The 24,863-nt window shown below is 48.6% G+C and overlaps 2 pseudogenes; both read right to left on the reverse strand.

Annotated features, from left to right (window-relative positions):
• Positions 1-8,217: 8,217 nt before the first annotated feature.
• On the reverse strand, positions 8,218-11,412 carry LOC144611152 (tubulin alpha chain-like; annotated as a pseudogene).
• A 3,898-nt stretch (positions 11,413-15,310) lies between these two features.
• Positions 15,311-19,776, reverse strand: LOC144611149 (tubulin alpha chain-like; annotated as a pseudogene).
• Between the last annotated feature and the right edge of the window lie 5,087 nt (positions 19,777-24,863).

The following is a 24,863-nucleotide window of genomic DNA, read 5'->3' on the forward strand; positions in this document are numbered from 1 at the left end:
GAACTCCACAGCGTGCGCCTGGATTTGCGTGGTCATCGCGGAAATCCTCTGTCGACAGGTTCTTCGTACCGGGTCCTCTAGAGGTATCCCGGCTCCCCCACCCCCGTACCGGTTTGACACGACGCCCCACCGACCAGACCCGGGAGAACCCACCATGATCTTCCTTCTGGTCTCGCAGCTCCAGGCAATGTGTCGCATCCGCCGAACGCGTCCTTTTATACCCCGCCCGATGGAACGTTCCATTCAGCCAGGCCGACTGTGATTGGCCGCCAGCGAACCAACCGTTGTCGTGGAACGCGCGGAGAAAGGCAAAGAGAACGCCGATTGGTTCTCAGCGCGAGTGACGCAACAAAGGGTTCGCGGCGATCTGTTGTTCGAACGGCGCAAGGAACCGTCCGCATCTCGGCTGTCGGACGAACGCTTTATGGAGCGTTTCAATAGTCGCTATAGCGACCCCCCCCCCCCCCCCAATGATCAACTCGTCGTCACATCAACCGACCAACAGGAACTCATGAATTAAACCTGCAATCAGATCCCTCTTTCGAATGGCTGAAATCTTGTCCACGTATTCGATTTATTTAAATTTTGTTGTTGTACCTACCTCGATTATTTCCTCTGGCAGTTCGTCCCACGTGCCCACAATCTTGTTCGTGAGAACCTAATCCCTCCGTTCGTACTAAAACGTTCGCATTAAATCTTTCACTTTTCGTTTTTACCCTCTTTAGAATTTAGACTTCAGATATAAACCGCGGAAACTGACCTTTCGGCCCACCGAGTCCGCGCCGACCAGCGATCCCCGTATACTAGCGCTATCCTCCACACTAGGTAAAATTTAAAATTCTACCGATTATCAAATTAACTGTAAGTCTTTGCAGCGTGAGAGGAAACCGGTGCACCAAGAAAACACCCATGCGGTCACAGCGAGTACTTACAAACTCCGCACGGACAGGATCCGTGGTCAGGAACGAACCCGGGTCTCTGGCAACTGTAACGCTGCACCACCAACACCGTCTTCTGCTAAATGTTTTTGCTCAAGTTTCCATTTCTGAAGATTACATGATAGATTAAGCCCAACCCACAAAGTTCTCCGCAGTTGGGTTGGTCAATGCAGAAGTTTAGCTCGTCCCATTCTTAATTGGACACTAACCTCTGTTGTATTATTTTATTAATATCCACACATGCTTGGGTGGGGCGCAGCGTATAAGAGACAGGAAGTTGTTTCGCAGCTTTATATGACTTTGGACAGGCTGCATTTTTGCATATTGTGCACATCCCCCCGTAAACTCTGCTCTTCGAACGGCAGTACCTTTAAATATGGTAAACACAAAATGCTGGAGTAACTCAGCGGGTCAAGCAGCATCTCTGGAGAGAAGGAATGAGTGACGTTTCGGGTCGAGACCCTTCTTCAGACTGATATCAGGAGAGGGGGCGGGATAAAGATAAGATATAGTAGGAAACAGGAAGACTAAATTGTGTGGGGGGAGGGGTGGGGTTGACAAATTGGGAATATAAAGATGGAGTTAAAGGGGAAGTGATTACACGAAAAGTTGCAAAAGACACCCGAGTTAACGGGAAGGAAAGTTCTCGAACGGATATGAGGGTAAGGTCAGGGCCAATATTTTCCGGTGTGAGAGGTGAGGTGAATACCGAGGTTAATGCGCGAAGTATAAAAAGTAAAGTGGATGAGATTGAGGCGCCGTTAGATATTAACACGTTTGATGTTGTGGTACTTACAGAGACATAGCTGCAAAAGGAGCAGAGCTGGGAGATGAATATTCAGGCGTATACGACCTATCGAAAAAAAGACAGACGGGTGTGGGCAGAGGGGGTACTGTCGCTCTGTTGGTAAGGAATGATATTCAGTCCCTTGCAAGGGGTGACATCGAATCAGGAAATGTAGAAACAGTATGGACAGAACTGAAGAATTATCAGTGTAAATAAAGGAGAAGACGTACAACACAGCAAAGATGATCGGAAAGCCAAAGGATTGGGGCTCTTTTAAAGAGCAACAGGAGAAAACTAATAAGGTAATCCAGGGAGAAAAGATGAGTTACGAAGCTAAGCTGGCCAAGAATATAAAGGAGGATAGTAAAAGCTTCTTTAGGTATGTGAAGAGGGAAAACATAGGGGTTTTTTAAATGTTTATTTTTGTAATTTTTAATTTAATTAATTACAGTACATATAACAACAACAGTAAACTCCATCCCTCCCCTTCCCTAGATAATCATGAAAACAAACAAACAAAAACAAAGAAATAAATAAATATAAATAAATTTAAAACAAAAACATAACTACAATGTGACAAAAAAGATAAAAGCACAAAAACATGAGGCAAGGTAATTTTCACATGTCAAATATTTCAGTATTTTCACTGCTGGATTCAAAGAAGGTACAAAAGCATGTGGCATTGAGGGGATAGTTTTACTTGTCCTTAATATGCTGCAGCACTGGGTTCCATATGTTGAAGAACTTTTGAGGGTTGCCAGACAATTCATATCTCAACCTCTCTACGTGTAAGATGCCCATTAATTCTCTTAACCAAGTCTCAAACTGAGAAGCAGAGTCTGATTTCCATAGTTTCAAAATGCATCTGTTGGCAATTACCATACCATAAACCAAGATTGTGCGAGCATTATGGTCTAGCTTCTCAAGCGTTGTGGAATACCTGAATAGAGCAGTTTCAGGGTCCGGAGTTAAAGTGACATTTAAAACAGTAGAGTACCATTGAAATCAAAGACACCAAAAGTTGTGAAGTTTTGGACAAGTCCAAAAGTGGTGAGCGAGTGTACCCTCAGCGGTCTTGCATCTATTACACAAAGGTGAGAGATCAGGAAAGATTTTATGCAGCTTAACCTTAGAGTAGTGTAATCTGTGTATAACCTTGAATTGAATCAGGTGTAGCCTAGAATTAATAGAACAGGATTTTATACTTTTCAGTACTACCTTCCAGACATCGTCATCAATTTCAATGTTAAGGTCTTCTTCCCAGGTTTGTTTTATTTTTAAAGTAGATTTATCTAGTTTGTTTGAAAAGATACCTACAAAAGATGAGATTAGGTTCTTTGCTTCCTGGTGACCCAGCAAAATTTTGGACAATGGGTCGTCTTCGGGCAAGGACTCAAAAGGCGAATTGTTTTGTCGAACATAATTTCTCAGCTGTAAGTACCTGAAGAATTGAGTTTTGGGCAATGAGAACTTGGATTGTAGCTGATCAAATGATGCAAAGTGTCTATTTATGTAAAGATCTTTTATTGTAACTATCCCTTTACAGCTCCATTCTCTGAACGCTGTGTCTGTAAATGATGGGGGGGGGGGGGAAGCGTGGTTATGCCAGATTGGGGCGTGCATTGACGTATTCGGAAGCTCACAAACTTTCCTAATTTGGTGCCATATTCTCTGAGCATTGGACAGAGTGAAATGATCCTCTCTAAGAGAGGTGAGAGATCTGGGTAATGAAATAAAAGAGCAGGGAGAGAAGTTTTTGGGGTTAAGCTTTTTTCAATCGCCAGCCAAGGGGGCAGGTCATATCCAACTCCCCGTTCATATGCACACTGCCAGTATACCATGACTCTAACATTGGCCGCCCGATAGTAATATTAAAAGCACGGTAACCCCAGTCCCCCCTGTTCCCTCGTTTTTTGAAGATAAGCTTTTGAGATCCTGTGTGCTTTATATCCCCAAATAAACGGCATAATGATAGAATCGATTAACTTAAAGTAGGATTTGGGGATAAAAATAGGGACATTCTGAAATAAATACAGAAATCTCGGCAGGGAGACCATCTTTACTGCGTTCACGCGGCCAATCAAGGAAATAGGCAACGTTCTCCATTTCTCTATGTTCTCCTTTAGCTTGTTCAACCTTTCGGTAAAGTTAATTTTAAAAAGGGTCTTGGGGTTTTTAGATATTTTAATGCCCAGATATTTTATACTGTCCGGATTTGTTTTAAACTGCATGTTGGCTAAGAATACAGGGTCTAATTCTGCTGTTAACGATATAAGTTCACTCTTCTGCCAGTTTATGGTGTAACCTGAGACGTCGCCAAAGGAATTAATAAGCTGGAATAGGTAAGGGACAGAATGTTCAGGGTCAGATACAAAGATGGCAATATCATTCGCATAAAGCGAAATCTTATGTTCCACCCCACCCAGTATTATTGGTTTTATAAGCGCATGCCCTCTTATGCTGATTGCCAGCGGCTCAATGGCTAACGCAAAGAGGAGCGGCGAGAGGGGGCAGCCCTGTCGCGTACCCCTCTGAAGGGCAAAAGGGGGTGACCTATCCTGGTTTGTAGGTATGGAAGCGGTGGGATGAGCATATATAAGACGTACCCAGGAAATAAAAGAGGCACCAAGACCAAACTCTTCCAGCACTCTGAGTAAATATCCCCACTCAACATGATCGAAATCTTTTTCTGCGTCTAAACACAGAATGGCTTGTTTGGAAGAACTGTCGAATTTGTGATACATAATATTCATTACTCTTCTAACATTAAAGAAAGAGAACCTATTGGGGATGAACCCGGTCTGATCCGTATGGATAATGGATTCTATACACTTATTTAGTCTAGTCGCCATTATTTCAGTAAAAAAATCCAAATAAAGCATAGAAATTGGTCGGTATGAGGAGGGATTGGTTTCATCCCTGTCTTGTTTCAATAAGAGAGAAATATTAGCATTGTACAATGATGGTGGGAGCTTTTTCAACTCGATTGAGTGGGAGAGCATCCTGTGCAGAATCGGAGTTACCCGGTCAGCAAACTTCTTATAAAATTCGACTCCAAAACCGTCTGGCCCAGGGCTCTTGCCGTTTTGCAACGACCTAATTGCATCCATGATTTCTACAGAGGAGGGTTCTGAGTTTAAGGCCTCACAAGAGGCACTATCTAATTTTAGTATGTCCAACTTTTTTAACCATGCATTGATATCACCGTTAGCTTTGGATTTATACAGCTCTTGATAATACTCCTTAAAGCGTTCATTTATTAATTTTGGATCGGTTAAAGCAACACCCTTGCCTGATTTTATTATATATATATGGCCCTACTTGCTTGTTGCCCTCTAAGCTGACGGGCTAACAATGTATGCGGTTTGTCCCCTAATTCAAAATATCGGTAATACGGGGTGAAAAGATGAGTTACGAAGGTAAGCTAGCCAAGAATCTAAAGGAGGATAGTAAAGGCTTCTTTCTGTATGTGAAGAGGGAAAACATAGTTATGACAAATGTGGGTCCCCTGAAGACCGAAGCAGGTGAATTTATTATGGGGAACATGGAAATGGCAGACGAGTCGAACAGATACTTTGGATTTGTCTTCACTAAGGAAAACACCAACAATCTCCCAGATGTACCTGTGGACAGAGGTCCTAGGGTGACGGAGGTACTGAAGGAAATTCACATTAGGCAGGAAATGATGTTGGGTTAACAGATGGGGCTGAAGGTTGATAAATCCGCAGGGACAGATGATCTGTATACGGGGGGTGGGGGGAGATGCTGGGGTCAATTGTAAAAGAAGAAATTGCGGAACATTTGGATAGCAGTAACAGAATCGCGCCGAGTCAGCATGGATTTACAAAGGGGAAATCATGCTCGACTAATCTTCTGGATTTTTTTGAGGATGTAACTAGTAAAATGGACAAGGGAGAGCCAGTGGATGTAGTGCGCCTGGACTTCCAGAAAGCCTTTCATAAAGTGCCACATAGGGGATTAGTGGGCAAGTTTGGTGCACATGGTATTGGGGATAGGGTGCTGACATTGATAGAAAATTGGTTGGCATACAGGAAACAAAGAGTAGGGATTAACGGGTCCCTTTCAGAATGGCAGGCAGTGACTCGTGTGGTACCGCAAGGCCCGGTGCTTGCACCGCAGCTATTTACAATATACATTAATGACTTAGATGAAGGGATTAAAAGCATTTTTTCGGATGGCACATAGCTGGGTGGCAGTGTGAACTCTGAGGAGGATGCTGTGGGGATGCAGGGAGACTTGCACAGGTTGTGCGAATAGGCAGATACATGGCAGATGCAGTTTAATTTGGCGAAATGTGAGGTTATCCACTTTGGTGGTAAGAACAGGAAGGCAGATTATTATCTTAATTGTGTCAAGTTAGGAAATGGGGAAGAACGAAGAGATCTGGGTGTCCTTGTTCATAAGTCACTTAAAGTTAGCATGCTTGTACAGCAGGAAGTGAAGAAAGCTAATGGCATGTTAGCCTTTATAACAAGAGGAGCTTAGTATATGAGCAAAGAGGTCCTTCTGCAGTTGTACAGGGCCCCAGTGAGACCGCACCCGCAGTACTGTGTGCAGTTCTGGTCTCCAAATTTCAGGAATTGAAATTCTTGCTATTGAAGGTGTGCAGCATAGGTTCACGAGGTTAATTCCCGGAATGGTGGGACCGTCGTTCGTTGAAAGGCTGGAGCGATTGGGCTTGTATACTCTGGAATTTAGAAGGATGAGAGGCGATCTTATTGAAATATACAAGATTATTAAGGGATTGGACACGCGAAAGGATGGAAACATGTAACCGATATTGCGGGAGTCCAGAAACAGGGGAAGTTGCGGAGCATATGGATAGTAATAACAGGATCGTTCTGAGTCAGCATGGATTTACGAAGGGGAAAATCATGCTTGACTGATCTTCTGGAAGTCTTTGAGGATGTAACTAGGATAATTGACAGGGGAGAGCCGGTGGGCGTGGTATACCTCGACTTCCAGAAAGTCTTCGACAAGGCCCCACATAGGAGATAAGTGGGCAAAATTAGAGCACATGGTATTGGGGGTAGGATACTGACATGGATAGAAAATTGGTTGACAGACAGAAAGCAATGAGTGGGGATAAATGGGTCCCTTTCAGAATGGCAGGCAGTGACTAGTGGGGTACCGCAAGGCTCGCTGCTGGGACCGCAGCTATTTACAATATACATAAATGACTTGGATGAAGGGATTAAAAGTACCATTAGCAAATTTGCAGATGATACAAAGCTGGGTGGTAGTGTGAACTGTGATGAAGATGCTATGCGGTTGCGGGGTGATTTGACAGGTTGCGTGAGTGGGCGGATGCATGGCAGATGCTTTTTAATGTGGATAAGTGTGAGGTTATCCACTTTGGTGGTAGAATAGGAAGGCAGATTATTATCTGAATGGTGTCATGTTAGGACGTTCACCGAGATCTGGGTGTCCTAGTGCATCAGTCACTGAAAGGAAGCATGAAGGCACAGCAGGCAGTGAAGAAAGCGAATGGAATGTTGGCCTTCATAACAAGAAGAGTTGAGTATAAGAGCAAAGAGGTCCTTCTGCAGTTGTACATGGCCCTAGTGAGACCGCACCTGGGGTACTGAGTGCAGTTTTGGTCTCCAAATTTTAGGAAGGAGGGCGTGCAGCGTAGGTTTACTAGGTTAATTCCCTGAATGGCGGGGCTGCCAAATGTTGAAACACTGGAGCGACTAGGCTTGTATACACTGGAATTTAGAAGGATGAGAGGGGAATCTTATCGAAACATATAAGATTATTAAGGGGTTGGAAACGTTAGAGGCAGGAAACATGTTCCCAATGTTGGGGGAGTCCAGAACCAGGGGCCACAGTTTAAGAATAAGGGGTATGCCATTTAGAACGGAGATGAGGAAAAACTTTTCAGTCAGAGAGCTGTAAATCTGTGGAATTCCCTCCCTCAGGCAGTGGAGGCCAGTTCTCTGAATGCATTCAAGAGAGATAGCTAGATAGAGCTCTTAAGGATAGCAGAGTCAGGGGGTACGGGGAGAAGGCCGGAACGGGGTAGATTGAGAATGATCTGCTATGAGCACATGGAATGGTGGTGCTGGCTCGAAGGGCCGAATGGCCTACTCCTGCACATATTGTCTATTGACTATTGTCTATTCATCTCGCAGGCGGTTGTGGGCAAATGGAACGAGGGTCCAGTTGATCTCACAGCGGCAGGTACAGAAACATTTAAAATATATTGATGTAGTGACATGACGAAGAATTGAATAGAGTGATATGCGCCAAACAGGATGAGCATAGATGAGGAGGTATGGTCGGCATAGACAAGTTGGGCCGAAGGGTCTATTTCCACGGTATGAACCTATAGACATTGAGCAATTGTGTCTCTACGAAGGACGCAATACCAAACTAAGTCATAAATATGTTTAATTTCGGAAATGAGATTTACAACAGTAGTAACAAAAATAAATGAATCTTTCTAGACATACAAGATATACAATACATTCACTCTTCCTCTTCCCCCTTCTTGTCCAGATCCGCCGAATCGATGCCTACTTCCTCGTAGTCCTTCTCCAGCGAAGCCATGTCCTCCCGCGCATCCTGGAACTCCCCCTCCTCCAGCCCCTCCCCCACGTACCAGTGGACAAAGGCCCGCTTGGCGTACATCTTGTCGAACTTGAGGTTCATGCGGGTCCAGGCCATCGAGACGGCGGTGGTGTTGCTCAGCATGCAGACGGCGCGTTGCACCTTGGCCAGGTCGCCCCCCGGCACCACCGTCGGGGGCTGGTAGTTGATGCCCACCTGCAGGGGGAGAAGAACAGCGTTTAGTGCGGTTGCATAGAAAGGATCGCATTCAAGATGAGATGCATCTGCCACCGGTAGGTGGAAGTAGTGTGACGTACCTAATAGAAACAGACCTCCGTTGCTTTGTCACGTTACTAGACGCGACCCAAACATGTTGGTGATGGAGTAATGGCTTGCATAGGGTGAGTGGTGAAAGACAAATCGGTGCTCCTTTTACCGAGCGATAGCCGGTTTTCTTCTTCCATTGGAAGAAGCCGGAGCCGCGCAATGGCCAATAAAATTCTAGAAATCGCAAATGGTTCCCGCTTGGGCTGGAGTTCCACGAAAGCAGCTCTTCCAGGGCGCTGTGGACCCGGGTTCGATCCCAACCTCCGACGTTCCGCTATCTTCCTATGCCGCCTCCCGCCCATCGCAAATGGGCGGGAGCAAGTTAATTGGAGGTCGCATGGCGGAACAGTGCAAACAAAACCAGGGACTGAACGAGCGTTACCAGGACAGCAGTGAGAGGAGAGAATGGAACTAATGGAAGGGCCAGCATGGACACGATGGGCCCAATGATACCGGACGTTGACTAAAAATAAAGATTTGCGCATTTAACCTATGGAGAGCGCTGCTAGTTATCCTGATGCCGGCGCGACCGGTTGACCAGGAGTCTCCCAGAAACCCTCAATATTTCCCTGGATGGATGTTCAGAACCCAGGCCCTCGGTTTGGTTTCTGCAATCGTGGACCGGCTTGTCTGGATGCGGTAGACATCACAGCCCAGTGCGAGACCCGGGTTTGGGTCAAGCCTCTGCCGCGTGGAATAGTGCAAAATCTCCACGTACCTTGAACCCGGTCGGGCACCAATCCACGAACTGGATGGAGCGCTTGGTCTTGATGGTGGCGATGGCGGCGTTGACGTCCTTGGGCACGACATCCCCGCGGTAGAGCATGCAGCACGCCATGTACTTGCCCTGGCGGGGGTCGCACTTGAGCATCTGGTTGGCCGGCTCGAAGCAGGCGTTGGTGATCTCCGACACGGAGAGTTGCTCGTGGTAAGCCTTCTCGGCCGAAATCAGGGGCGCGTAGGTCACCAGCGGGAAGTGGATGCGCGGGTAGGGGACCAGGTTGGTCTGGAACTCGAGCAGGTCCACGTTGAGGGCGCCGTCGAAGCGCAGCGAGGCGGTGATGGACGACACTACCTGGCCCAGCAGGCGGTTGAGGTTCGTGTAGGTGGGGCGCTCGATGTCCAGGTTCCGCCGGCAGATGTCGTAAATGGCCTCGTTGTCCAGCATGAAGGCGCAGTCGGAGTGCTCCAGGGTGCAGTGGGTGACCAGCACCGCGTTGTAGGGCTCGACCACGGCGGTGGAGATCTGCGGCGCCGGGTAGACGGCAAACTCCAGCTTGGATTTCTTGCCGTAGTCCACGGAGAGTCTTTCCATGAGGAGGGAGGTGAAGCCCGAGCCGGTGCCGCCGCCGAAACTATGGAAGATGAGGAACCCCTGGAGTCCGGTGCACTGGTCGGCCTGCGGGCAGAGAAAGCAGAGAGCATTGGAAGGGAGAAAGGTGTGAGGGTGAGTGTGAGTGTTACAGGGGTAAACTGACGCTCTGGGGAGGTGTCTAGCATCTGTGGACGGAGCATAACACCTGTAGTTTTAGTTTAACATCTGTGGTCGGAACGATGCGACAAAGTATCTAAGGGACAGGTTAGGAATGCATGTAGATGGACATAGGCTGAATAGGGATAGTCAACACGGCTGTGTAGGTGGTTGGTTTTGTATCACCAATCTGATTGGGTTTTGTGATTATGTGACCTAAACACCATTGACGAGGCAGAGCTTTAGATGTATGTAAATACTTGCAGTAACGTATAAAATTATACAAGGACTGGACAAGCTTGATGCAGGAAATATGTTCCCAGTGTTGGGGAGTCCAGAACCAGGGGTCACAGTCCAAGAATGAAAGGGAGGCCATTTAAAACTGAGATGAGAAAAAAAACGTTTTCACCAAGAGAGTTGTCAATTTGTGGCATTACATGCCACAGAAGGGATGATACCCGGGTTCGATCCTGACTGTCAGAGTGCTGTCTCTACGGAGTTTGTGCGTTCTCCCCGTGATCTGCGTGGGTATTCTCCGACATCCTCGGTTTCTTCCCACACTCCAAAGGCCAACAGGTATGTAGGGTAATTGGGTTGGTAAATGTAACAAAAATGTCCCTAGTGGGTGTAGGATAGTGTTAATGTGCGGGGATCACTGGTCGACGCGGACCCGGCGCGCCGAAAGGGCCTGTTTCCGCGTTTTATCTTTAAACTAAACTAAACTAAACCTACCAGTTTCCGGATGCGATCCAGCACCAGGTCCACGATCTCCTTGCCGATGGAGCAGTGGCCCCGGGCGTAGTTATTGGCCGCGTCCTCCTTGCCGGTGATGAGCTGCTCGGGGTGGAAGAGCTGACGGTATGTACCGGTCCGCACCTCGTCTATGGGTAATGGGGAGCAGAGACCGGAGATCAAACCAGCGCCGCAAACGCCCCTCCCGGCACGTAGCGGGGAGGGACTGAGACATAATATATCAACACTCTCTCCCTACCAGCTTACCGATCACCGTGGGCTCCAGATCTAAGAACACCGCCCGCGGGACATGCTTTCCCGCCCCCGTCTCGCTGAAGAAGGTGTTGAAGGAGTCGTCGCCGCCACCGATCGTCTTGTCGCTGGGCATCTGTCCGTCCGGCTGGATCCCGTGCTCTAGGCAATACAACTCCCAGCAAGCATTGCCGACCTGGACTCCGGCCTGTCCGATGTGGATGGAGATGCACTCACGCTGGAGAGAGAGAGAAAGAGGGGGTGGGCGGTGGAAGAAAGGGGGAAGAGATGAAAGTGTTATTCGCACGGTTATTGGCTCCGAGTGCTAACATGAACTCCACAGTGTGCGCCTGGATTTGCGTGGTCATCGCGGAAATCCTCTGTAGACAGGTTCTTCGTACCGGGTCCTCTAGAGGTATCCCGGCTCCCCCACCCCTGTACCGGTTTGACACGACGCCCCACCGACCAGCCCCGGGAGAACCCACCATGATCTTCCTTCTGGTCTCGCAGCTCCAGACAATGTGTCGCATCCGCCGAACGCGTCCTTTTATACCCCGCCCGATGGAACGTTCCATTCAGCCAGGCCGACTGTGATTGGCCGCCAGCGAACCAACCGTTGTCGTGGAACGCGCGGACAAAGGCAAAGAGAACGCCGATTGGTTCTCAGCGCGAGTGACGCAACAAAGGGTTCGCGGCGATCTGTTGTTCGAACGGCGGAAGGAACCGTCCGCATCTCGGCTGTCGGACGAACGCTTTATTGGGCGTTTCAATAGTCGCTATAGCGCCCCCCCCCCCCCAATGATCAACACGTCGTCACATCAACCGACCAACAGGAACTCATGAATTAAACCTGCAATCAGATCGCTCTTTCGAATGGCTGAAATCTTGTCGACGTATTCGATTTATTTAAATGTTGTTGTTGTACCTACCTCGATTATTTCCTCTGGCAGTTCGTCCCACGTGCCCACAATCTTGTTCGTGAGAACCTAATCCCTCCGTTCATACTAAAACGTTCGCATTAAATCTTTCACTTTTCGTTTTTACCCTCTTTAGAATTTAGACTTCAGATATAAAGCGCGGAAACAGACCTTTCGGCCCACCGAGTCCGCGCCGACCAGCGATCCCCGTATACTAGCGCTATCCTCCACGCTAGGTAAAATTTAAAATTCTACCGATTATCAAATTAACTGTAAGTCTTTGCAGCGTGAGAGGAAACCGGTGCACCAAGAAAACACCCATGCGGTCACAGCGAGTACTTACAAACTCCGCACGGACAGGATCCGTGGTCAGGAACGAACCCGGGTCTCTGGCAACTGTAACGCTGCACCACCAACACCGTCTTCTGCTAAATGTTTTTGCTCAAGTTTCCATTTCTGAAGATTACATGATAGATTAAGCCCAACCCACAAAGTTCTCCGCAGCTGGGTTGCTCAATGCAGAAGTTTAGCTCGTCCCATTCTTAATTGGACACTAACCTCTGTTGTATTATTTTATTAATATCCGCACATGCTTGGTCGGGGCGCAACGTATAAGCGACAGGAAGTTGTTTCGCAGCTTTATATGACTTTGGATAGGCTGCATTTTTGCATATTGTGCATGTCCCCCCGGAAACTCTGCTCTTCGAACGGCAGTCCCTTTAAATATGGTAAACACAAATGCTGGAGTAACTCAGCGGGTCAAGCAGCATCTCTGGAGAGAAGGAATGAGTGACGTTTCGGGTCGAGACCCTTCTTCAGACTGATATCAGGAGAGGGGGCGGGATAAAGATAAGATATAGTAGGAAACAGGAAGACTAAATTGTGTGGGGGGAGGGGTGGGGTTGACAAATTGGGAATATAAAGATGGAGTTAAAGGGGAAGTGATTACACGAAAAGTTACAAAAGACACCCGAGTTAACGGGAAGGAAAGTTCTCGAACGGATATGAGGGTAAGGTCAGGGCCAATATTTTCCGGTGTGAGAGGTGAGGTGAATACCGAGGTTAAAGCGCGAAGTATAAAAAATAAAGTGGATGAGCTTGAGGCGCCGTTAGATATTAACACGTTTGATGTTGTGGTACTCACACAGACATAGCTGCAAAAGGAGCAGAGCTGGGAGATGAATATTCAGGCGTATACGACCTATCGAAAAAAAGACAGACGGGTGTGGGCAGAGGGGGTACTGTCGCTCTGTTGGTAAGGAATGATATTCTGTCCCTTGCAAGGGGTGACATCGAATCAGGAGATGTAGAAACAGTATGGACAGAACTGAAGGATTATCAGTGTAAATAAAGGAGAAGACGTACAACACAGCAAAGATGATCGGAAAGCCAGAGGATTGGGACTCTTTTAAAGAGCAACAGGAGAAAACTAATAAGGTAATCCGGGGAGAAAAGATGAGTTACGAAGGTAAGCTAGCCAAGAATATAAAGGAGGATAGTAAAAGCTTCTTTATGTATGTGAAGAGGGAAAACATAGTTAAGACAAATGTGGGTCCCCTGAAGACAGAAGCAGGTGAATGTATTATGGGGAACATGGAAATGGCAGACGAGTTGAACAGATACTTTGGATTTGTCTTCACTAAGGAAAACACCAACAATCTCCCAGATGTACCTGTGGACAGAGGTCCAAGGGTGACGGAGGAACTGAAGGAAATTCACATTAGGCAGGAAATTATGTTGGGTTAACAGATGGGGCTGAAGGCTGATAAATCCGCAGGGACTAATGATCTGTATCCGGAGGGGGGGAGATGCTGGGGTCAATTATAAAGGAAGAAATTACGGAACATTTGGATAGCAGTAACAGAATCGCGCCGAGTCAGCATGGATTTACGAAGGGGAAATCATGCTCGACTAATCATCTAGTAAAATGGACAAGGTAGTGCCAGTGGATGTAGTGTGCCTGGACTTCCAGAAAGCCTTTCATAAAGTGCCACATAGGAGATTAGTGGGCAAGATTGGAGCACATGGTATTGGGGATAGGGTGCTGACATTGATAGAAAATTGGTTGGCATACAGGAAACAAAGAGTAGGGATTAACGGGTCCTTTTCAGAATGGCACGCAGTGACTCGTGTGGTACCGCAAGGCTCTGTGCTTGCACCGCAGCTATTTACAATATACATTAATGACTTAGATGAAGGGATTAAAAGCAAATTTTCGGATGGCACATAGCTGGGTGGCAGTGTGAACTCTGAGGAGGATGCTGTGGGGATGCAGGGAGACTTGCACAGGTTGTGCGAATGGGCAGATGCATGGCAGATGCAGTTTAATTTGGCGAAATGTGAGGTTATCCACTTTGGTGGTAAAAACAGGAAGGCAGATTATTATCTGTATGGTGTCAAGTTAGGAAATGGGGAAGCACGAAGAGATCTGGGTGTCCTTGTTCATAAGTCACTTAAAGTTAGAATGCATGTACAGCAGGAAGTGAAGAACGCTAATGGCATGGTAGCCTTTATAACAAGAGGAGTTGAGTATATGAGCAAAGAGGTCCTTCGGCAATTGTACAGGGCCCCAGTGAGACCGCACCCGCAGTACTGTGTGCAGTTCTGGTCTCCAAATTTGAGGAATTGAAATTCTTGCTATTGAAGGTGTGCAGCGTAGGTTCACGAGGTTAATTCCCGGAATGGCGGGACCGTCGTGCGTTGAAAGGCTGGAGCGATTGAGCTTGTATACGCTGGAATTTAGAAGGATGAGAGGCGATCTTATTCAAATATATAAGATTATTAAGGGATTGGACACGCGAGAGGATGGAAACATGTTACCGATATTGCGGGAGTCCAGTAACAAGGGAAATTGCGGAGCATTTGGATAGTAATAACAGGGTCGTTCCGAGTCAGCATGGATTTACGAAGGGGAAATCATGCTTGACTGATCTTCTGGAATTCTTTGAGAATGTAACTAGGACAATTGACAGGGGAGAGCCGGTGGACGTGGTGTACCTCGACTTTCAGAAAGCCTTTCTGAAGGCCCCAGAAACATTTAAAATCTATTTATGTAGTGACATGACGAAGAATTGGATAGAGTGATATGCGCCAAACAGGATCAGCATAGATGAGGCGGTATGGTCGGCATAGACAAGTTGGGCCGAAAGGTCTATTTCCACGGTATGAACCTATAGACATTGAGCAATTGTGTCTCTACGAAGGACGCAATACCAAACTAAGTCATAAATATGTTTAATTTCGGAAATGAGATTTACAACAGTAGTAACAAAAATAAATGAATCTTTCTAGACATACAAGATATACAATACATTCACTCTTCCTCTTCCCCCTTCTTGTCCAGATCCGCCGAATCGATGCCTACTTCCTCGTAGTCCTTCTCCAGCGACGCCATGTCCTCCCGCGCGTCCTGGAACTCCCCCTCCTCTAGCCCCTCCCCCACGTACCAGTGGACAAAGGCCCGCTTGGCGTACATCTTGTCGAACTTGAGGTTCATGCGGGTCCAGGCCATCGAGACGGCGGTGGTGTTGCTCAGCATGCAGACGGCGCGTTGCACCTTGGCCAGGTCGCCCCCCGGCACCACCGTCGGGGGCTGGTAGTTGATGCCCACCTGCAGGCGGAGAAGAACAGCGTTTAGTGCGGTTGCATAGAAATGACCGCATTCAAGATAAGTCAAGTCAAGTCAAGTCAATTTATTTGTATAGCACATTTAAAAACAACCCACGTTGACCAAAGTGTTGCACATCTGACTAGGAAAAAAAAAGAAACATACAGTGGCAGGCAGCCAAACACAACGGCGCGGCCATCTTGAACAAAATGTTAATTCAATCACCCACAGTCCAACAACAAAAGCATTAAATAAGCATCAAAATTACACCCCGAAAAAACCCCCAAAAACACAGTCCAACAATAAAAGCACTAAACAAGCACCCAAATTACCCAACCCCAAAAACCCCCAAAACACAGTCCAACAATAAAAGCATTAAATAGGCATTCAAATCACACAACCCCAAAACACCCAAAAACACAGTCCAACAATAAAAGCGCTAAACAGGCATTCAAATCACACAACCCCAAAACCCCCAAAAACACAGTCCAAAAATAAAAGCATCAAACAGGCACTCAAACCACCCAACCCCAAAAACACACAAAAAAAAGAAACATCCATCAAAGAAACATCCATCACAGTGAGTCTCCTCCAGTCCTCTCCTCACTGTGATGGAAGGCCACAATGTCTTTCTCTTCTCCCGCTGTCCTCGCCCGCAGCCAGGTTGTTGTGGTTGCAGGCCGCACCGGACGGTCCACAGCGGGCCAAGCCCAAGGCGCGTCGCGTCGCAGCCGCTCCCGCAGCCTCCGAAGACGGCCGGCTCCGCCGATGATAAGTCCGATCCGGGGCGGGCGAACACGCTGCTGCCGCTGTTGCTGCACGTCGGGGCGGTCGTGGCTCCCGACATTGAAGCCCCCGCCCAGCAGAGAAATATCCCGCGGCATATCTTAGGCCGCGCCGGACGGTGAAATGTCCGCGACCCAAGCCCCGCGATCCGGGGCGGGCGAACCCGCTGCCGCTGCCGGAGCTCCCGATGTCGGCATCCACGCGGCCCGAGCCTAAGGCGAGTCGCAGCCGCTCCCGCAGCCTCCGAAGACGGCCGGCTCCGGTGGTGGTAAGTCCGATCCGCGGGCTCTGCGAACCAGAGCCCTGGAGGCCGACAGCTCCAGGAGTTGGGCCGATCGTAGGCCGCAGCAGGAACGGAGACACGGCCCAGAAAACAAAGGTCGGGTTTCCGTTCGGAAGGGACACATATTTACAATGTTACAGTTTCCCCCTCCCCCCCCCCACATACACACATAGTACACAAACACAAAAACACCACATCACAACTACAATTAAGACCAAAAAAAACAACAAAAACACAAAGACAAATGGACCGCAGGTGAGCCGCAGCTGCTAGGGCAGTGCCGCCATTTTGTCAAGATAAGATGTATCTGCCACCGGTAGGTGGAAGTAGAGTGACGTACCTAATAGAAACAGACCTCCGTTGCTTTGTCACGTTACTAGACGCGACCCAAACATGTTGGTGATGGAGTAATGGCTTGCATAGGGTGAGTGGTGAAAGACAAATCGGTGCTCCTTTTACCGAGCGATAACCAGTTTTCTTCTTCCATTGGAAGAAGCCGGAGCCGCGCAATGGCCAATAAAATTCTAGAAATCGCAAATGGTTCCCGCTTGGGCTGGAGTTCCACGAAAGCAGCTCTTCCAGGGCGCTGTGGACCCGGGTTCGATCCCAACCTCCGACGTTCCGCTATCTTGCTATGCCGCCTCCCGCCCATCGCATGGCGGAACAGTGCAAAGAAAATCAGGGACTGAACGAACATTACAAGGAAAGCAGTGAGAGGAGAGAATAGAACTACTGGAAGGGCCAGCATGGACACGATGGGCCCAATGATACTGGACGTTGACTAAAAATAAAGATTTGCGCTTTCAACCTAGGGAGAGCGCAGCTAGTTATCCTGATGCCGGCGCGACCCGTTGGCCAGGAATCTCCCAGGAACCCTCAATACTTCCCTGGATGGATGTTCAGAACCCAGGCCCTCGGTTTGGTTTCTGCAATCGTGGACCGGCTTGTCTGGATGTGGTAGACATCACAGCCCAGTGCGAGACCCGGGTTTGGGTCAAGCCTCTGCCGCGTGGAATAGTGCAAAATCTCCACGTACCTTGAACCCGGTCGGGCACCAATCCACGAACTGGATGGAGCGCTTGGTCTTGATGGTGGCGATGGCGGCGTTGACGTCCTTGGGCACCACGTCCCCGCGGTAGAGCATGCAGCACGCCATGTACTTGCCCTGGCGGGGGTCGCACTTGAGCATTTGGTTGGCCGGCTCGAAGCAGGCGTTGGTGATCTCCGACACGGAGAGTTGCTCGTGGTAAGCCTTCTCGGCCGAGATCAGGGGCGCGTAGGTCACCAGCGGGAAGTGGATGCGCGGGTAGGGGACCAGGTTGGTCTGGAACTCGAGCAGGTCGACGTTGAGGGCGCCGTCGAAGCGCAGCGAGGCGGTGATGGACGACACTACCTGGCCCAGCAGGCGGTTGAGGTTCGTGTAGGTGGGGCGCTCGATGTCCAGGTTCCGCCGGCAGATGTCATAAATGGCCTCGTTGTCCAGCATGAAGGCGCAGTCGGAGTGCTCCAGGGTGCAGTGGGTGACCAGCACCGCGTTGTAGGGCTCGACCACGGCGGTGGAGATCTGCGGAGCCGGGTAGACGGAAAACTCCAGCTTGGATTTCTTGCCGTAGTCCACGGAGAGTCTCTCCATGAGGAGGGAGGTGAAGCCCGAGCCGGTGCCGCCGCCGAAACTATGGAAGATGAGGAACCCCTGGAGTCCGGTGCACTGGTCGGCCTGCGGGCAGAGAAAGCAGAGAGCATTGGAAGGGAGAAAGGTGTGAGGGTGGGTGTGAGTGTTACAGGGGTAAACTGGCGCTCTGGGGAGGTATCTAGCATCTGTGGACGGAGCCTAACATTTGTAGGTTTAGTTTAACATCTGTGGTCGGAAAGATGCAACCAAGTATCTAAGGGACAGGTTAGGAATGCATGTAGATGGACATAGGCTGACTAGGGATAATCAACACGGCTGTGTAGGTGGTTGGTTTTGTATCACCAATCTGATTGGGTTTTGTGATTATGTGAGCAAAACACCATTGATGAGGCAGAGCTCTAGGTGAATGTAAATACTTGCAGTAACGTATAAAATTATACAAGGACTGGACAATCTTGTTGCAGGAAAAATGTTCCCAATGTTGGGGAGTCCAGAACCAGGGGTCACCTTCCAAGAATGAAAGGGAGGCCATTTAAAACTGAGATGAGAACAAACATTTTCACCAAGAGAGTTGTCAATTTGTGGCGTTCCATGCCACAGAAGGGATGAGACCCGGGTTCGATCCTGACTGTCAGAGTGCTGTCTCTACGGAGTTTGTACGTTTCCCCGTGACCTGCGTGGGTGTTCTCCGGCATCCTCGGTTTCTTCCCACACTCCAAAGACCAACAGGTATGTAGGGTAATTGGGTTGGTAAATGTAACAAAAATGTCCCTAGTTGGTGTAGGATAGTGTTAATGTGCGGGGATCACTGGTCGACGCGGACCCGGCGCGCCGAAATGGCCTGTTTCCGCGTTTTATCTTTAAACTAAACTAAACTAAACCTACCAGTTTCCGGATGCGATCCAGCACCAGGTCCACGATCTCCTTGCCGATGGAGCAGTGGCCCCGGGCGTAGTTATTGGCCGCATCCTCCTTGCCGGTGATGAGCTGCTCGGGGTGGAAGAGCTGACGGTATGTACCGGTCCGCACCTCGTCTATGGGTAATGGGGAGCAGAGACCGGAGATTAAACCAGCGCCGCAAACGCCCCTCCCGGCACGTAGCGGGGAGGGACTGAGACATAATATATCAACACTCTCTCCCTACCAGCTTACCGATCACCGTGGGCTCCAGATCTAAGAACACCGCCCGCGGGACATGCTTTCCCGCCCCCGTCTCGCTGAAGAAGGTGTTGAAGGAGTCGTCGCCGCCACCGATCGTCTTGTCGCTGGGCATCTGTCCGTCCGGCTGGATCCCGTGCTCTAGGCAATACAGCTCCCAGCAAGCATTGCCGACCTGGACTCCGGCCTGTCCGATGTGGATGGAGATACACTCACGCTGGAGAGAGAGAGAGAAAGAGGGGGTTGGCGGTGGAAGAAAGGGGAAGAGATGAAAGTGTTATTCGCACGGTTATTGGCTCCGAGTGCTAACATGAACTCCACAGTGTGCGCCTGGATTTGCGTGGTCATCGCGGAAATCCTCTGTCGACAGGTTCTTCGTACCGGGTCCTCTAGAGGTATCCCGGCTCCCCCACCCCCGTACCGGTTTGACACGACGCCCCACCGACCAGCCCCGGGAGAACCCACCATGATCGTCCTTCTGGTCTCGCAGCTCCAGACAATGTGTCGCATCCGCCGAACTCGTCCTTTTATACCCCGCCCGAACGTTCCATTCAACCAGGCCGACTGTGATTGGCCGCCAGCGAACCAACCGTTGTCGTGGAACGCGCGGACAAAGGCAAAGAGAACGCCGGTTGGTTCTCAGCGCGAGTGACGCAACAAAGGGTTCGCGGCGATCTGTTGTTCGAACGGCGCAAGGAACCGTCCGCATCTCGGCTGTCGGACGAACGCTTTATTGGGCGTTTCAATAGTCGCTATAGCGACCCCCCCCCCCCCCCCAATGATCAACTCGTCGTCACATCAACCGACCAACAGGAACTCATGAATTAAACCTGCAATCAGATCCCTCTTTCGAATGGCTGAAATCTTGTCGACGTATTCGATTTATTTAAATATTGTTGTTGTACCTACCTCGATTATTTCCTCTGGCAGTTCGTCCCACGTGCCCACAATCTTGTTCGTGAGAACCTAATCCCTCCGTTCGTACTAAAACGTTCGCATTAAATCTTTCACTTTTCGTTTTTACCCTCTTTAGAATTTAGACTTCAGATATAAAGCGCGGAAACAGACCTTTCGGCCCACCGAGTCCGCGCCGACCAGCGATCCCCGTATACTAGCGCTATCCTCCACACTAGGTAAAAATTAAAATTCTACCGATTATCAAATTAACTGTAAGACTTTGCAGCGTGAGAGGAAACCGGTGCACCAAGAAAACACCCATGCGGTCACAGCGAGTACTTACAAAACTCCGCACGGACAGGATCCGTGGTCAGGAACGAACCCGGGTCTCTGGCAACTGTAACGCTGCACCACCAACACCGTCTTCTGCTAAATGTTTTTGCTCAAGTTTCCATTTCTGAAGATTACATGATAGATTAAGCCCAACCCACAAAGTTTTCCGCAGCTGGGTTGCTCAATGCAGAAGTTTAGCTCGTCCCATTCTTAATTGGACACTAACCTCTGTTGTATTATTTTATTAATATCCGCACATGCTTGGTCGGGGCGCAGCGTATAAGCGACAGGAAGTTGTTTCGCAGCTTTATATGACTTTGGATAGGCTGCATTTTTGTATATTGTGCATGCTCCCCCGTAAATTCTGCTCTTCAAACGGCAGTACATTTAAATATGGTAAACACAAAATGCTGGAGTAACTCAGCGGGTCAAGCAGCATCTCTGGAGAGAAGGAATGAGTGACGTTTCGGGTCGAGACCCTTCTTCAGACTGATATCAGGAGAGGGGGCGGGATATAGATAAGATATAGTAGGAAACAGGAAGACTAAATTGTATGGGGGGAGGGTGGGGTTGACAAATTGGGAATATAAAGATGGAGTTAAAGGGGAAGTGATTACACGAAAAGTTGCAAAAGACACCCGAGTTAAAGGGAAGGAAAGTTCTCGAACGGATATGAGGGTAAGGTCAGGGCCAATATTTTCCGGTGTGAGAGATGAGGTGAATACCGAGGTTAAAGCGCGAAGTATAAAAAATAAAGTGGATGAGCTTGAGGCGCCGTTAGATATTAACACGTTTGATGTTGTGGTACTTACACAGACATAGCTGCAAAAGGCGCAGAGCTGGGAGATGAATATTCAGGCGTGTACGACCTATCGAAAAAAAGACAGACGGGTGTGGGCAGAGGGGGTACTGTCGCTCTGTTGGTAAGGAATGATATTCCGTCCCTTGCAAGGGGTGACATCGAATCAGGAGATGTAGAAACAGTATGGACAGAACTGAAGAATTATCAGTGTAAATAAAGGAGAAGACGTACAACACAGCAAAGATGATCGGAAAGCCAGAGGATTGGGACGCTTTTAAAGAGCAACAGGAGAAAACTAATAAGGTAATTCTGGGAGAAAAGATGAGTTACGAAGGTAAGCTAGCCAAGAATATAAAGGAGGATAGTAAAAGCTTCTTTATGTATGTGAAGAGGGAAAACATAGTTAAGACAAATGTGGGTCCCCTGAAGACAGAAGCAGGTGAATGTATTATGGGGAACATGGAAATGGCAGACGAGTTGAACAGATACTTTGGATTTGTCTTCACTAAGGAAAACACCAACAATCTCCCAGATGTACCTGTGGACAGAGGTCCAATGGTGACGGAGGAACTGAAGGAAATTCACATTAGGCAGGAAATTATGTTGGGTTAACAGATGGGGCTGAAGGCTGATAAATCCGCAGGGACTAATGATCTGTATCCGGAGGGGGGGAGATGCTGGGGTCAATTATAAAGGAAGAAATTACGGAATATTTGGATAGCAGTAACAGAATCGCGCCGAGTCAGCATGGATTTACGAAGGGGAAATCATGCTCGACTAATCATCTAGTAAAATGGACAAGGTAGTGCCAGTGGATGTAGTGTGCCTGGACTTCCAGAAAGCCTTTCATAAAGTGCCACATAGGAGATTAGTGAGCAAGATTGGAGCACATGGTATTGGGGATAGGGTGCTGACATTGATAGAAAATTGGTTGGCATACAGGAAACAAAGAGTAGGGATTAACGGGTCCTTTTCAGAATGGCACGCCGTGACTCGTGTGGTACTGCAAGGCTCTGTGCTTGCACCGCAGCTATTTACAATATACATTAATGACTTAGATGAAGGGATTAAAAGCAAATTTTCGGATGGCACATAGCTGGGTGGCAGTGTGAACTCTGAGGAGGATGCTGTGGGGATGCAGGGAGACTTGCACAGGTTGTGCGAATGGGCAGATGCATGGCAGATGCAGTTTAATTTGGCGAAATGTGAGGTTATCCACTTTGGTGGTAAAAACAGGAAGGCAGATTATTATCTGTATGGTGTCAAGTTAGGAAATGGGGAAGCACGAAGAGATCTGGGTGTCCTTGTTCATAAGTCACTTAAAGTTAGCATGCATGTACAGCAGGAAGTGAAGAAAGCTAATGGCATGTTAGCCTTTATAACAAGAGGAGTTGAGTATATGAGCAAAGAGGTCCTTCGGCAATTGTACAGGGCCCCAGTGAGACCGCACCCGCAGTACTGTGTGCAGTTCTGGTCTCCAAATTTCAGGAATTGAAATTCTTGCTGTTGAAGGTGTGCAGCGTAGGTTCACGAGGTTAATTCCCGGAATGGCGGGACCGTCGTTCGTTGAAAGGCTGGAGCGATTGAGCTTGTATACGCTGGAATTTAGAAGGATGAGAGGCGATCTTATTCAAATATATAAGATTATTAAGGGATTTGACACGCGAGAGGATGGAAACATGTAACCGATATTGCGGGAGTCCAGAAACAGGGGAAATTGCGGAGCATTTGGATAGTAATAACAGGGTCGTTCCGAGTCAGCATGGATTTACGAAGGGGAAATCATGCTTGACTGATCTTCTGGAATTCTTTGAGAATGTAACTAGGACAATTGACAGGGGAGAGCCGGTGGACGTGGTGTACCTCGACTTTCAGAAAGCCTTCGACAAGGCCCCACATAGGAGATTAGTGGGCAAAATTAGAGCACATGGTATTGGGGGTAGGGTACTGACATGGATAAAAAATTGGTTGACAGACAGAAAGCAATCAGTGGGGATAAATGGGTCCCTTTCAGAATGGCAGGCAGTGACTAGTGGGGTGCCGCAAGGCTCGCTGCTGGGACCGCAGCTATTGAAACTGCGCCGTACTGAAACTGAGCTCCTCAAAATCACAAACGACCTTTTCCTCTCCTCCGACGCTGGCAACCTCAACATCCTCATCCTACTTGACCTCAGCGCCGCCTTTGACACCATAAATCACACCATTCTCCTCACCCGACTTGAAACCTCCTTTAACATCACCGGCACAGCCCTATCCTGGTTCAAATCTTACCTCTCTGACAGGCACCAGTTCATCTCCATTAACAACCGTAAATCCCCCACCGCTCCCCTCCCCCAAGGTGTCCCCCAAGGCTCAGTCCTTGGCCCCCTCCTCTTCATCCTCTACCTGTCCCCCCTTGGTCAATGAATCCGCCGTCATGGTCTCAACTTCCACTGCTTCGCCGATGATATCCAGCTCCTCATCTCCACCAAGTCAATCTCCACCACCACACACTCTACACTGACAAACTGCATCACTGAAATAAAATCTTGGCTTCAATCAAATTTCCTCAAACTCAACTGCAACAAATCTGAAATCATCATCATTGGTCCAAAAACGCTCACCAAATCCACCCAAAACTTCATCCTCAATATTGATGGTCTCCCAGTATCCACCTCCCCTCACATCCGGAGTCTTGGAATCATCTTTGATCAAACCCTCTCCTTCGACAAACAAATCAAACACATCACAAAGACAGCCTTCTTCCACCTCAAAAACATTGCCCGTCTCCGTCCATGCCTCTCCTCCACAGCTGCAGAAACCCTCATCCACGCCTTCATCACCTCCCGTCTGGACTATTGCAACAGCCTCCTCTATGGCGCATCCTCAAAAATCATCAGTAAACTTCAATACATTCAAAACTCCGCCGCCCGTCTACTCACCCACACCCCGATCCGTGACCATATCACCCCCGTCCTTTACAAACTCCACTGGCTCCCCATCCCCCAGAGAATCCAGTACAAAATCCTCCTCATGACCTACAAAGCCCTCCATAACCTGGCCCCATCCTACCTGACCGACCTCCTCCACAGGCACACTCCCACCTGCACCCTCCGCTCTGCTGCTGCCAATCTCCTATCCCCCCACATCCGGGCCAAACTCAGATCCTGGGGGGACAGGGCTTTCTCCATCGCTGCTCCCACCCTATGGAACTCACTACCCCAAACCGTCAGAGACTCCTCCACACTCACCACATTCAAAACATCACTGAAGTCTCACCTGTTCAGTACTGCCTTCAACCACTGAAGGTCACCTCACCCTCTGTCTCCTTTCTCTGTTCGTTTACTTATTTATCTATTTGTTCACTTCCCTATGTTCTCTAAATCCC

This window comes from Rhinoraja longicauda, chromosome 39 (genome assembly GCF_053455715.1).
Source record: "Rhinoraja longicauda isolate Sanriku21f chromosome 39, sRhiLon1.1, whole genome shotgun sequence".
Lineage (NCBI taxonomy): Eukaryota > Metazoa > Chordata > Chondrichthyes > Rajiformes > Arhynchobatidae > Rhinoraja > Rhinoraja longicauda.